Genomic DNA, 14569 nt, shown 5'->3' on the forward strand with positions numbered 1-14569 from the left:
CTCCCAGCAGCCGCTTCCAGGCAGGGGCTGCGGGCAGCAGCGCCGCGGGGGCCGCTCCTGCACCCAAATCAGCTGAACCCTTCAAGGAACTGAATTTATCAGAACAACCCTCTATAAAGTTCATGCCTTGACAGATGATAGGATTTTCCAGAGATTTTAACAGTGCACATCAACAGCTCTGGTGCCTCTGAAGGGCAGAGCATTGGTTACATAAGTTATTTCAGGTAGATTTTTTTTTTTTCATGGTTTGAAATGTGGAGAAAGAGCAAAATGCTCTGCTTCTCCTCAAAGTCTCTCACATCCCTCTGGAGACAAAAGCAAAGAAATATGAGAGGAATTTCTTTCCAAAAAATGCTTTCATGTGGACCCATTCCATATCATGTTTTCTGACAAAATTGTGCAGTAACATTTTTTGCACATTTGCTAATATTAAACCTGCATAAATCACAAACAGAAAACTTCTAAACTGTTATAAAGCCCTAACCCTAACTTTCAATTCTTTTTTAATTGAAAGAACTTTTGAAATGAGAAATAGTTACAAAAAGGACTAAATTGTTGATAAAGTTCCTTGATGTGTATCTGCAACTTCATCACTGGAATCACTGCCCCAATTAATACTTATAAGTCAAGTTCTAATTTGAAAAACATGCATGAATTCATGAATTTTCAAAGAACATGTTCTATGTTCAACAGCTAGAATGAGCTCCTGCATATTGAATTTGGCTCCTGCAGCATTTTAAACACACAAACTTGTATTTCTTGCTGTGCGCAGGTCAGAAGATGGGTGGTGCTATAAAGATCGGCGTAGATAGTTTCATAGGAGAATTGTATGGGCAGCAATTTCTTACACCAAATAGAAGCAAAATGTGATAGAAAATTTAAAACTTCAAAGTAATAATTATAGCATGATCAACCCCCTAGAAGAATTCTCAAACAAATTCTCTTAAAATTTAAAGGAGGACTTTGAAACCCAATGATTCAATTCGTGTAGGAATAAAGCATCCATTCACTATTTAATCTGGGAGCAAATAGTAAGCAAAAGGCCAATTTTGAATCTTTATAAAGCATTTAGAAGAAAATCTCACCTCTGCAGCTGTGCCATGGCAAACTAAGGACACAAATCTGTTGCACATATGTTTAAGACAAATACGTTTCCATGGATTGTACACATAGTCAATGAGCCTGATTCTGCATCCAAGTTTTTGTCATTTTAAAGAATTCCTCTAATAAGAAATCACATGTGATTTTAGTAATATGTATGGCAATCCTCATCTGTCCGTTGCAGATAAACCACAAACATGTATGCGAGTGTATGGATATACATATATATAAAAAATAACTTTCTGGACAAAGAAGTTCCTTCCTCAGTGGTACATGTTAACATGTAGCTCTTCAGATGCCATCTGTAGTTCAATAAATAGAAAATAAGTTCTTCCAGTAGCAATGCGAAAAAGGCCACAATCTCGCTCATATAGAAAAATTATTTATATATTACACACATACATATTCGGGGGGCAAGTTATTTATCTCACAGTTCAACAGAAAAACTAAAACCTTTGAGAATTTGCTTCTCCCTATACGGGTGACTCCTGTACAAGCAGTATGTAAAAAACGGCCAACTAAATGCACTGCTGTGAGCAGGCTTGCTCACTGGCAGAAAACAGCACAGTCTTAAAACCTGTTTTTCACTGACTTTCACTGCCTGCTCTTTCTCCCATTGCAGTCATTGGCAAAGCCGCTTTTCAGGCGACACAATAAAGTTGGGGTAGTTTTTCTCCCCCCCCCCAATCATGTACACAGCTCAAGCAAAATTATTTGCATGAAAAATTATGGAAGTAGCTCATTGTGTCAGGACTTCCATGTGCTTAAAATAAAATAAACTACAGCAAATTGAAACAAATAATAATTGAAGTTTTGCATATTTTGGGTAAAAGTCATAGTAAATGATCAGTCAAAAGGTCATGCAGGGAGTGAACAGTAAAAAGTCAATGTGATGGAGCATGTCTGCCAAAAGCCTCTCTGGAAACACACAGGCAAATTCCATACCAAATACCTCTCTGATCCAGCTCCCCACTAACAGGACATCTGTGTGGACTATTTCACTGTAACACAAACCACTGGAGCAAGAGGAAAACTGAAGTGTTTTGCATTCAAATCCTATGATGTACACGCTGCATCAAGGCTATTAAAGTGCCAGTAAAGCACCGCTGGTGTAAATACCAAGTGACATAAAAGACGGGGAGATTACAAACGCTGCAGCAAAGGGATGCCGTGAGAAAAAAGTATTAGAAACTGGGGGGAAAAAAGAAATCTGGGGACAGGAGTTAATGATATTAAAAATATTATACGGAAACAAAGCGTCTCAGTGTGAACTATTTCAGCAAGGCACTATACAAGAAACGTGGATCACTTTGGTCCTAGGGGAAAGCACCTCAGCTCTGTTCTTCAAGCTGAAGCCTCACTGCTCCTGGAAGGGGGAGATCTCAAGCCCTTCCGTCTGTCTTTATCCACTTCTTTCTTTCTCTCCTTCTCACTGTGCAGTCATGCACCCTTCTTTCACCCATCTGCGATGCTAAAAAGCTTCTGTGAGACAGTTCAGATGACTAACAGCAAGAAAATACTCAGCTTTGGAGTGGAAGGTTTGGGGGGAGCAGAGATGGGGGTTTTGCATGGTTATTTTTCTGTTGGATTAAGTGGTGGTATCAGGAGTCCAACAAGTACTGCTCCTAGCACAAGCCGAGTGATGCAAGTGGGATGACGGGTGAGATAGCTCCCTTTTAGTGCCAACAAACGATCGGATCTGAAATCTTTGCTTATGCTGAGAATCAGAGCCCAGTTCTGAGGACACCTGCGTTTTTCTAACCTGGACAAACCACTAGATGATACAAACTTAAAGGCTTCACCAGGAACTCCGATGGCACATCCCCTCTTCAAAACACTGTAAGGAAACCTGGCCAGGTCACCCAACTTCCCTGTCATCTGAGTGAGGGCAAAGAAATTTGCTGAAGGTTATGGAGATGCAGTTTCAGAGCTGTTGTAAAATTTCAGAAGATTATGCTCTTGTCTGCATCTTTTAACCCTTCAAAAAAAGATCACATGTAGTAGAAGCATACGCTTAGTAAGATCTTGGGTAGGACAACGTGTCTTGAGTACTCAATGCTCAGCTTTGTGCCCACTTAATGCATAAGCATACTGAGCGATGCAGCATCACGCGGGGACACACAAACTACCTCGGGGAGCGAGAACACATAGCTACACCTCTGGTGATGCCCTCTCAGAGCAAACCAGACCTACTCAAAGCCACCATTACCTACGTCCTGGCCCAGCACCAGGCCACTAATACCGCGTCGCACTGTGTGAACACACCCGATCACTTGGAATCAGCTTAGATATTTTTAACTACGCTGCGTGGTACAAATATGCCCTTAAGCCCTACTGTGCTACAAGGCTATCTGTGGGTGGACAGATGGAGCTGATTTATTCATTAGCCGAGGTCACAGTCTGTCCCTTTTTGTCTAAAGAACATCATGAACAATGTGGAAACGCAGGAATAGGGAGGGGTTTAAAAAGATATAAAACCCTTGCTTGGTTCTTCGAGGCTCCAGAAGACATAATGAAAATTCCAACAGCAGGAAGCGTGTATCGACTACAGCTGCCCCGAGCAAGACCGATAGCTCTCGTTAACTGCGGCTCTTGCAGGGAAGTAAAACCAGCACCAGGGAGAGGCACGGTATCATGAGCAACTACATGACTGCCGTAGGGACCAAGTGTAACAACCAGTCCAGCCTAAATGTACGATTTATGCAAGCGCATGCACACGATGAAATGCAGCGGCTACGGCGGGATGCTGCGCAGCGTGGGGAGAAGGAGCCAGCGTTCGCTTGCAGAGGCAACAGCCGCCTGAGTGATGATGTCCACTGTATTTACACAAATTTCCAGTGTCCACGTATTTCTCTGAAATCTGGCTGGATGGACGCCAGGCTGAGGCAAGCACCAGAGTATGCTGTAGACACGTGTTACTTTTTTGGTGTCTACAGGTCAAGAAAGCAGGCCCGCTGCATTTGGAGAAGACAGGAACTACCATCAGATTTAAAAAAGCCTCAAAACTGTATTATATACATGGTTGCTGGGTAAACTGCTCAGGCTGTTACACAGAGATGGAGGCAGTGCAGGCTGCTGGCAGCTCGGGGCTTGTGATTTCCCCTCCTAACATCTGCAATATGATCAATATTTAAATAAGTGAAACTACAAATTTAACAGTAGAGGCCAATGCAATCTTTCTGGAGGTCTGGCTCTTCACATTAGAGTGAATGCTGATTTTAATGTGGATTTTACTATGCCGTGTACTTATTTTGGAAAAGTTAAAGAATTTTTGGGATTCAGTATAGGAAAATGAACCTAATATATGTTTCACTACAGTACCTTCACATGTGTTGCATAGAAATATTATCAGAGAAATCAATGTTTGATTACTCTCACTGTCAAGACTTTGAATTCAGTTAAAGCATTTAGACTGAAAATGGCTATGGAGCTTTTGAAAATTTCAGATTAAATACACTTATTGCAGCCATCAACACAGAATACCCTACTGATGTTTATAAACAGGCAAACCATAACACGTAGACAACTAACAACTCAACAGGAACTGTGTAACAGCCTTGTCTGTTAAAATTGATCACTGTATAGAAGGGGTCTCAATGTTGAGTTTTGAAAGGTCCCCATCATTTAACCATAAGCACTCGTTTATGTTGAAAATACTTGATGTATCTATGTCTTCACTCCAAAAGTAACTACTGAAGCTGTTAAAGCCAACCAACCAATCACTCTTCTTCTCTCCCCAAACAAGATCTGCATGCCTTTCAAACTAAATATTCAAACATGAAGTTTCACACTTAGATAAGCTCAATCATGAAGTTCCAGAATACGTAAAGGGATGGAAGATTTCACCAGTTTGTCACATCAGAACATTCTTTTAATTGTGCTGAAATAGTTTGGTTTCTCTCCCCTCCCCCCCTTTAAAAAAAATTATTATTTTTAAGTGAAAAAGCATAAATTGCATACTTCAGAAAGCTACCCAGGAGATGAAACCAAGCAAAATAAGTGACTGTTCTCATTTTTAAGATATTCATCCAGCAACAGAACGTATTGAGGACTCCTTGTAGCTGGAAGCTATATGGCTTCTTTTTAAATCTCCATAAGCCAAGAGAGGGGAGAAGACTTTCCTTTTCAGGATAAAGTCCTGTCCTTACCATAAGACATGCAAACAACATCCTCACGTGGAAAGAGTACAAAACAATGAAGAAAAAAAAATAGATTCAGATATATCTGTATCAAAGAGGCAGTGCTTTAATTAAATCTTCCCACGGTCTCAGTTACATAGTCATGCAAATCTGCACTTAGATACTGCCAGCATTTGTTTTAGTTTGCTTCACAAATACCTTTAAAGTCTTTCAACATGTTTCTTAATTCATACTCCAAAAAACAGCTCAAGAGGTTAACAACAGAAATTCCACAAATTTAAATCAACAGAAGAAATTAAATGTCCAAAGACTTCATAAACAGAGCAGAAGTTTGGGAGGCATAGCACAATGCTGACTGTCAATAAATAATTATATTGATTCTATTTACTGTCCTTATTATCTCTTAACTATTTTAACAGTAAGTGCTGAATCTCCTACATCTATGTTGTAAAATGAAGCACGGTTGTACTCTGCATTTTCATAGTGCTCTTAATACTCAAGGCACAGCTCCAACTGATTTCCATGCCAGCTGCAGAGACCGTTTCTGCACATCTGATCTTTGCTGACAATGCTGACATCCAAAACAAGAGGAACACACAACTGGTTGCCAAAAGTTTGGCCACAGTGGATTTTTTTAGAATTATAAAGAAGGGTTTCTTCTAAAATTGTTTATTAATACAGAATTCAGTTCTCCACGTTGGAACTCAAACTTCATTAACAGCAAGAAGTTCATTAACAGAAGTAAGTTAGCAAGACAAATAGAGCTCCAGTCGGAACGGCACCACTTCAGCTTGTTTGCAAAGCACTATTCCATGTGTTGAATGAATTTAAGCTCCCACGAAAAAACAGTAAAAGCCCATTTAGGTAAAAGTGTACTATTCTGGCTTTTCCCAGTGTTTGGAAGTTTGGCTTTGCATTTCTGAAGTCCCTATAATGTAGATTTTAAAAATTACTCCAAGAGGCTGAAAAAGTAGAACTCTGCTATACAAAACCATGCACTAAGCCCAACCCGAACCATGGGCAGGCTTCAAACCTTCAGGTTAATGCACAGGCATAACTGTTACTTGTTTTCCAAATGGCTTAGTAACTGGAGCAGGAATGAGGAGCTGCCCAGCGAGGGCTCAGAGCTTGGCCAGAACAAACTCCTTGCTCTCTGCTCTTGAGCATCTGGTACCACAGTGGCTGGATGAACACATGCAAAGACTGTAGTCAATGTTGTGGCATATCCACCGCTCTGTGACAACAGAGCTGTGATGTGATGAACATGCCTAGCGCTGCTGGGCTTTCAGAGAATTCAGTCGTCAGCTATGGTTCTGTTCGGGCACTGTGTACCAAGACTTACCGAACTACTACTAGAGTGAATATTAATAGAACAGCAAGAGACGCATCCCTTATCTCAGGATAACACCTCAGCAAAATGTCAAATGCCACAGGAAAACCAGGTACCCTGAACTTCTTGACTGTATTAGAGAAAATCTAATTACTGACCTAGTTAGATTAAATTTTCACAGCAGAGTATGATCTCAGCCGGCAGCCACAAAGCACAAGAAGATGAAGTCTAACAAAGTTACAAGCAACTGAAAACAGGTTCTTATAAAAATAAGTGAAGCAGCCTGAACGTAAAAAGCATTACCAGTTCTATCTGTAATTATTTAGAAACCTCTATTTCAGAAATGCAGCCATTTATCCTCCTTTCCACAATAAAGTCACGTATGAACATTAAGCATTTATGAAGACAATCAGGTACATCTCAGAATGTGTACTCAATAATTCACTAAGCAAGCAATAAATAAACCCAAGAACCATAAAAAGGAAAGAACACCAATAGAATACTTGTTTTTTAAATTCCTTTCATCGCAATAGCTACGTTTTCAAACCATTGAATTCATTCTATAATGGAACCATTCAAACCATTGAATTCATCCTATAAAGTCTGCCTTTTTATTCTGACAGTGCAAAAAGGTTGACAACTGAGTAATGTTTAAAAAGCAAGGCAATGATGAAAGGTATTACACTTAGTACTCTAGTTGGTTGGAATAATTTTTAAAATTTAAAATTTTACTTTTTTTTTTGGTTTTTTTTGGGACATGGCTTAGGGGGCATGGTGGCGTTGGGTTAACGGTTGGACTTGATGATCTTGAAGGTCCTTTCCAACCTTAGTGATTCTGTGATTCTGTGAAATCGATACCTAAAAGGGTAACTTTTGGTTAAAAAACCCCTGAAGTTAAACACAACCAAAGTAGTTGTTTAACACCAAAACAATCAATAGAAACAAGGAAGTACAATTCCTCAGGGGATTTAAAGTATGTAATCAACTTCACAGCAGCCTGAAGCGGCACTATCCTTCAGCTAAGCATAACGAATTCCTGCCCATCTAATTACAAAGTTTGAATACCGTTTTTTAGATGTAACACATTTTGCGTGCCACAGCGGGGATGCAGTAACAACGTACTCACAGTCAGCTCCTGCAGCGTAGATGACGGGCAGGAAATTGTGAAGCTATGGTGAGGTGTTCAGAGTGGGTACTCCTCCTACTCAGTGAGTAAACGTGCGGTCACTAGTCTCTTCCCAGGGCTGGTAACTTAAATAAGCTACAGAAGCTGGGCTTAAGTTTGCACTAAAATTTTTGTTCACCAGAAGTGGTATTTCACAGGGGAAGTTTTCACAGAATCACAGAATTTACACAAATACGATTAAAATATCTTGAGCCATTTAGTTTCCTTCCTACGCACTCTGTGTTTTAATCAGTAAAAAGCTTGAATTCCCACTTATGACTGTTTTTTCCCTAGATGCAGACAGAAAAGAGGAAGAAAACCTCACATTTTAAGCAATTAACATAATCTAATTTTTCAGTGAGATCATCCTTCCTCATTATCCCAAAACACCGCAAATTACTTTACAATATGACTAATCTACTTCTGCAAAGCAAAAGGGGGGGGCTATCACGAAACATCACAAAACAAAATTGCTGATTGCAAATAACAAAATCAAATCAACATTTCTAATTCAGATGGATACATCTGGTCTAGGAAGTGAGCAAGACAATGAGGAATTTGAATTGGTCTCATCCCTGGAGTTTGGGTTTTGACCCTTGACTGATCACTGTGTTTTAAACAAAGCAGAATTCATTAGCCAGTACCCCCAGCTGTACAAGGGACCCAGCTGGATACCCTGTCCGTGAATTAACTACTTCTCAGAGTAAACTGGGATCGAGGTGGGTTTCCAGAAGAAAAAAGTCGGACTAGCATTTTACAGCTATGAACAATGGCCACTTAGAGCAGAGTTTTGGAGCCATTTCTACCCCTTTCCAGTTCTCAACAGCCAAGTTGCATCTTAAGGGAGGTGAAGGAAAGGTATGTAAAAAAGGAGAGAGATATTCTGGCTTGCCCAGCCTCCCTCCTTCATCTATGTCAGACATGTACATAGGAATAAACCTTCTGCAGCGTCCGGTTCTGTTCTGCTAGAAGCATCCACCTCCAGCTATAGGAAAGCCCTTTCACAGTTAAACTTCAGGACTCCGGTGACATTAACAATAGTAAGTTAAAAACGAAAAAGATAGGACATCCAAAATACAAAATGCCTATGTCATCACAGTCTTAGACAATAGTTTCTAGAATCTACTGGTTAACACAAATGTCCCCAGTAATTGTGCAGATATTATAATCATTATGAACCTCTTGTTTTACAAATTGTGGCAACATAAATCATTCTGCAAAAGTTGATGAAATTTGTAATGGCCACAGAAAGTTACAATGGGATCATGGATACTGTAAATGAAGCAGAAATGTTTGAAATGGTCGAAGAGATCATCCTAAAGTCATACCAATTATAAAGTCTATAGAAAACACATCAGAATGGACTGAAGCTGGCTACTGAGGAATTTCTGGTTTACATATAATTTAAAATAGCAACAGGCAGAGTAAAAGAGCACAAAGGTTAACACTAAATTTCACAGCTGTTACAAAAACTATATTGCAGCCAATTTTATAAGAGATGAGAAACATTTATTCCTGGATTGAGCAGCCATTCAAGTAGGAAAAGAGCTTTGTGGCCTGGCCTTCCTCCACATGATTTACATCTTCAAAGTCTTTGGGTACAGGCTCTGAAGAAGTGCTTTGAAATTGCACACACAATTCTCTTTCTTGAGCAGCGTTGTCTATTGGCTGTCCTCAGTAACAGGCAGCCAGAGCTGCTTTCCACAATGACCACCTTTTGGGGTGGTAGGTTTCATGTTGCAGAAGCTCAACTTAGGGTTGTGTATGTACAAAATAGAATTACCATGTGATGAGCTGACAACATGCGAAGTTACCGTGGCTGTGAGTAAGAAAGCATAGTCACCTGCAGAGTGGCACTTTCAGGCTGAATACAATTAACAAGCTCCACTGCATGAAGAATGGAGTTTATAACAGTTATACATTATTAAGTTTTATTTTTTTTCCCCTCTGAGGAAGAGGAATCATTACAATTCTAGAACAAAACCAAAAGATGAGAGATCATACGTTAAACCTGTTAGAATAAAAAAACAATATCCTAATATGAAATATGGAAGGGTACTCAATTCTTGTAATACCTTCTTCCATAAAAAATAACCGTCTTCACATTTCATGAAAGCATACCAGCTGCTTCCTCCTTATTCTACCTATCATCATCCTGTTGTGGTTCCAACCTGCACCATGTGTGACCTTCTTTTTGGTTAAAAGAAGCAGCTATGCAAAATATCAGTTGCATTTCTACATCTCTCTGAACAGCGTAGTATATCAGGCGAATAAGCATCCCGAAGTCTGCAGTTCTTACAAACAGCACTGAAGATCATCAACGTTACACACCCAATGCTACTGCCCTCTCCAACCGCAAGGAAGGGCAGCGATCATGGAACCATTATTTAAAGACTAAATTATTACAAGTTCTGTTGTAATTCAATTGAGTCGCAGTCATAAACTTACTATTTTTAGTATCCTAGACATAATATCATCCATGGCAAAGTCAAAAGAATTTGTAATACAGTGAAGTGTTAAAAAGAAGTCATGAATAACAGTGAAGGCAAAAATTTGGTGTTTGTTTCTATGTCAAGGGGTAGTATTTGTTTTTGGGATAAGCTTCAGACATTTAGAGGGTATATGATAACAGAGGTTGTTTTTTTTTAAAGATCATGCACAGTATATACAGACAAGGCAACAGAATTCATTATGGTTGTAAACAAACTTTTTTTTTAATTTGACACTACAGATAGCTCTGTTGACAAATTGAAGTATTTTAATAATAATGGCTGCAAGCCTGCTCTTTACTTAGTATATTTCTCTCTGAAAATCATTACTATCTCTTCAGCAAGCATTGGTCCTGAAAGTATTACGAAAGTCTATTTAAGAGGAAAAACAAAAGAATACTCCAAATGCTCAATGTTTTACTGATATTTACAAAGCTCAGACATCTGAATATGATTCTATGATCAGCCAACATTTTTCATGACCTGTAAGTGTTCAATGTGGCAAGACACCTAAATGCTCCCAACGCTAGAAAGGACAATTTTGAAAGTTAAACACAAAATCTTTGAGCAAACTATTTTTTTGAGTGAAATAATTTTCCCCACTGGTCAGAGATGAACTCACTAGGAAAAACCAAAAATACGTAGTATGTTATCTTCTTAACATTTTCAATGAGAAAAAGTTTAATGGACTATGTTTATTAACTAACTCTTTCCGGTACAATACCATATTTTATTAAATTTTAATTAAATCATGAGCTGTTAATTAGAACACTGGAAGCCAAAGATGACCTTTGAGGGGAAAATAAAGGGCAAACTAATTTTTATGACTCACAAAAGTAGACCAGACTCAATGATCACCACGATGGAGTTTACTCTTGCTTGTTTATATCAAGTTTCAATTTCTGCACTTCCTAGCAGTCTCTTTGGAAGATCAGGAATCAAATTCTGGTGGTCACTGCACCCACTAAACTTACAATCAGTTAAGTCACTTTTGAAAATTGGGTGCATATTCAGGTCCAGATTCTCTCTTTTTCTAATACATGCCAACTTAAACACTGAGCTGCTTCTATTTCAGAAGAGCAATGACATACTAGCAAGAGATGTTGAACTGGCACAATGATATTTACAGTTCCCACCTTTTGCTACAGAGGAAGGAAAAGGATGAAAACAGGACATCCATCAGGTTAACAGGAAAAGTAGGAAAAAAGCCTGACTAAAAGTACCCAACTTTCCAGTGAATATATTCCATTCAGTAGCCAGCTGGGAGACACATTTTCATCAGGTTTCTAGCCAAGACTCCAGATATCTACGTCTGTAATAATTACTGCATTTGTTATTTCTATTTAATATAGAATCATAGAACATCTTGAGTTGGAAGGGACCCATAAGCATCATCGAGTCCAACTCCTTACTCTTCACATGACTAAGACCGTTGTCCAGAAGCCCTGTGCACTCTGACAGGCTTGGTGCCGTGACCGCTTCCCTGGGGAGCCTTTCCAGTGACCCAACCACCCTCTCTGTGAAGAACCTATTCTTAATGTCCAATCTGAACTTCCCCTCACGCAGCTTCATTCCATTTCCTCATGTCCTATTGCTGGTCACCAGAGACAGATCAGCATCTCCCCCTCCGCTGCCCCTCTTGAGGAAGCCATAGACTGCGATGAGGTCACCCCTCAGCCTCCTCTTCTTCAAGGTGAACAAGCCAAGTGACCCCAGCTCCTCCTCCTTGCCCTCAAGGCCTTTCACCATCTTGGTTGCACCCTCCCCTGTACACACAGTTTGATGTCCTTCTTGTACTGAGGCACCCAAAACTGCACTCAGTACTTTAGGTGGGGCCGCACCAGTGCAGTGCAGAGTGGGACAACCACCTCCCTCAACCAACTAGTGATGCTGTGCCTGATGCACCCCAGGACATGGTTGGCCCTTTCAGCTGCGAGGGCACACCATTGACTCATATTCAAATTGCCATTGACTTAAACCCTTGGATCTCTTTCTGTGTGGCTGCTCTCCAACCTCTCATCCCCCAGTCTGTATGTATAATCAGGATTACCCCATTCCAGGTGGAGAATCTGGCACTTGCTCTTACTAAATGTCGTAAGTCTGGTGATTGCCCAGCTCTCTAGCCTGTCCAGATCTCTCTGTAAGGCCTCTCTACCCTCAAGGGAGTCCACAGCTCCTCCTAGTTTAGTACTGATGGCAAACTAACTTAATGTACATTTGATTCTGGCATCCAGATCATTTATAAAAAACATTAAAGAGCACTGGCCCTAAAACTGGGCCCTGGGGAACCCCACTGGTGCCTGGCTCTCAGCCTGATGTCTATATTTACTATTTACTATAACTCTTTGAGCCTGACCTGTCAGCCAATTGCTTACCCAATGCAGTACGGACTTGTCTAGCTGGACAGTTTATCCAGAAGGATACTGTGAGTATCTGTGAGATACTGACAGTATCAAAAGCTTTGCTAAAATCCAAACCCACCACATCTACTGGCCTCCCTTGGTCAACTAGATGAGTGACCTTATAATAAAAGGAAATTAAACTGGTTAAGCAGGACTTTCCCCTCATGGTAACTCCCAGAATAACCTTCTCCATCATTTTAGCAGGCACTGAAGTGAGACCGACAAGGACTGTAATTACCAGGGTCTTCCTTCTTACCCTTCTTGAAAATTGGGACAACATTTGCCAGCTTCCAGTCCACAAGGACCTCTCCAGACTCCCAAGACCATTGAAAAATAATGCATAGAGGTCCCATGATGAAACTGGCCATCTCTTTCAGTACCCTGGGATGAATCCCACTGGGCCCCACAGCCTTATGTGCATCCACCTGGAGCAGCAAGTCTCAAGCAAGTTCAGGGTTGTCTGGGAGTTTATCATCCCCCCAGTCACGGTCTTCCAACACGGGGGTCCCAGGGCCCATCATCGGTGTTAAAGACAGAGGCAAAGGCAGCATTAAACATCTTTGCTTTGCCTACGTCCCTATTTGTGAGGTGACCAGCCTCATCTAGTAATGGACTAATGTTACCTCTGATCCTTCTTTTGCTGTTAACATATTCTAAAAAGCCCTTTTGTTGTCCTTCACAGTGCTGGCTGGCTTGAACTCTGAGCTTTGGCCACATGAATTTTTCTCCCTACAGTGGCAAACAGCATCTGTGTAGTCCTCCTGTGTCACCTGTCATTGCTTCCAATGTCCATACACTTTCCTGTTCTGCCTGAGTTCTAGAAGAAGATCCCCACTCAGTCAAGCTGGTCTTCTGCCCTGCTTGCATGACTTCCAACACTTTGGAACTGCCTGCTCCTGCCTCTTAAGAGAAGGCTCTTAAAAAGTGACCAGCATTCATGAACCCAAATACCTTCAAAAGCAGATTCCCAGGGAACCTTACTAAATTAGCTCCTTCAGCAGCTGCTCTCTTTATATCCAGGGTCGAAGTTTTGCTGGCAGTTTTTCTCCTATCGCCAATGATCTGAAACGCAACTATTTTGTGGGCACTGTCACCAAGCCAGCCACCAATCACCACTTCTCCCACAAGTCCCTCTCTGTTTACAAACTGCAAATCTAGGAGGGCACCTTTCCTAGTTGGCTCCCTCAGTACATGCACCAAGAAGTTATCTTCAACGTGCTTCAGAAATTTCCAGGACCTGTTTGTGTCTGCTGTATGATATTCCCAGTTGATATCTGGGAACTTAAAATCACCCATAAGGACAAGGACAGTTCATGTAGAGACATCCCTTAATTCCTTGTAGAATAATTCATCAGTGTTGTTGTCTTGGCTGGGTGGTCAATAGTTGACTCGCACAACAGCGTCTGCTAATATATATATATATGTGAACTAATATATATTTTTTTAAAAATGTAGATTTTACTTATATATGTAAATTATGCCATAAAACCTCATTCAGAACTGCCGAGCATTGGCATCTTCATTGTAACTGTTTCCTTCATTGCACAGATAGAAATACAGGGGTCTTTCCAGTGCATCCAAAAGATTAATAAATATTAAAAGAAGAAAAAGTTAAGAATCCTGTATACAAAGCTCCCTTAGACCCATAAGATGTTAGCATTAACATCCACAGGATGTTTTCTAGGACAATACAGATGGACTAGGTGAAAAAGAAATTCAGGGTGTTACAGATTTGTCTTCGGAATGATTATTATTTTAGGGCCTTAAAAACGTATTTCTGAACTAAGGTTTCATTTCAGTCAGTGCCACACAAATGCAAAACAAACACCATACCTGCCCCAAATAACTGATAACTAATTGTAGGTAGAAACTTCATAGGGCAAAAGAGAAGCACCTCCAGTGGGCCATCCCCGCTTGTGGCAGCTGCTTGTTTCATACACTAT

General features: G+C 40.4%; 2 protein-coding genes across 2 annotated transcripts in view; one reads left to right on the forward strand and one right to left on the reverse strand.

Annotated features, from left to right (window-relative positions):
• Positions 1 to 14569, reverse strand: part of IFT140 (intraflagellar transport 140) — a gene marked incomplete at both ends in the record, with an annotated part of 80473 nt that overhangs the window by 20678 nt on the left and 45226 nt on the right. The window lies entirely within an intron of this gene.
• TMEM204 (transmembrane protein 204) overlaps positions 1 to 14569 on the forward strand; it is a gene marked incomplete at its 3' end in the record, with an annotated part of 28999 nt that overhangs the window by 1248 nt on the left and 13182 nt on the right. The gene's annotated exons all lie outside the window — the stretch shown is intronic.

This window comes from Phaethon aethereus, assembly GCF_964289735.1.
Source record: "Phaethon aethereus genome assembly, chromosome: 15".
Classification (NCBI taxonomy): domain Eukaryota; kingdom Metazoa; phylum Chordata; class Aves; order Phaethontiformes; family Phaethontidae; genus Phaethon; species Phaethon aethereus.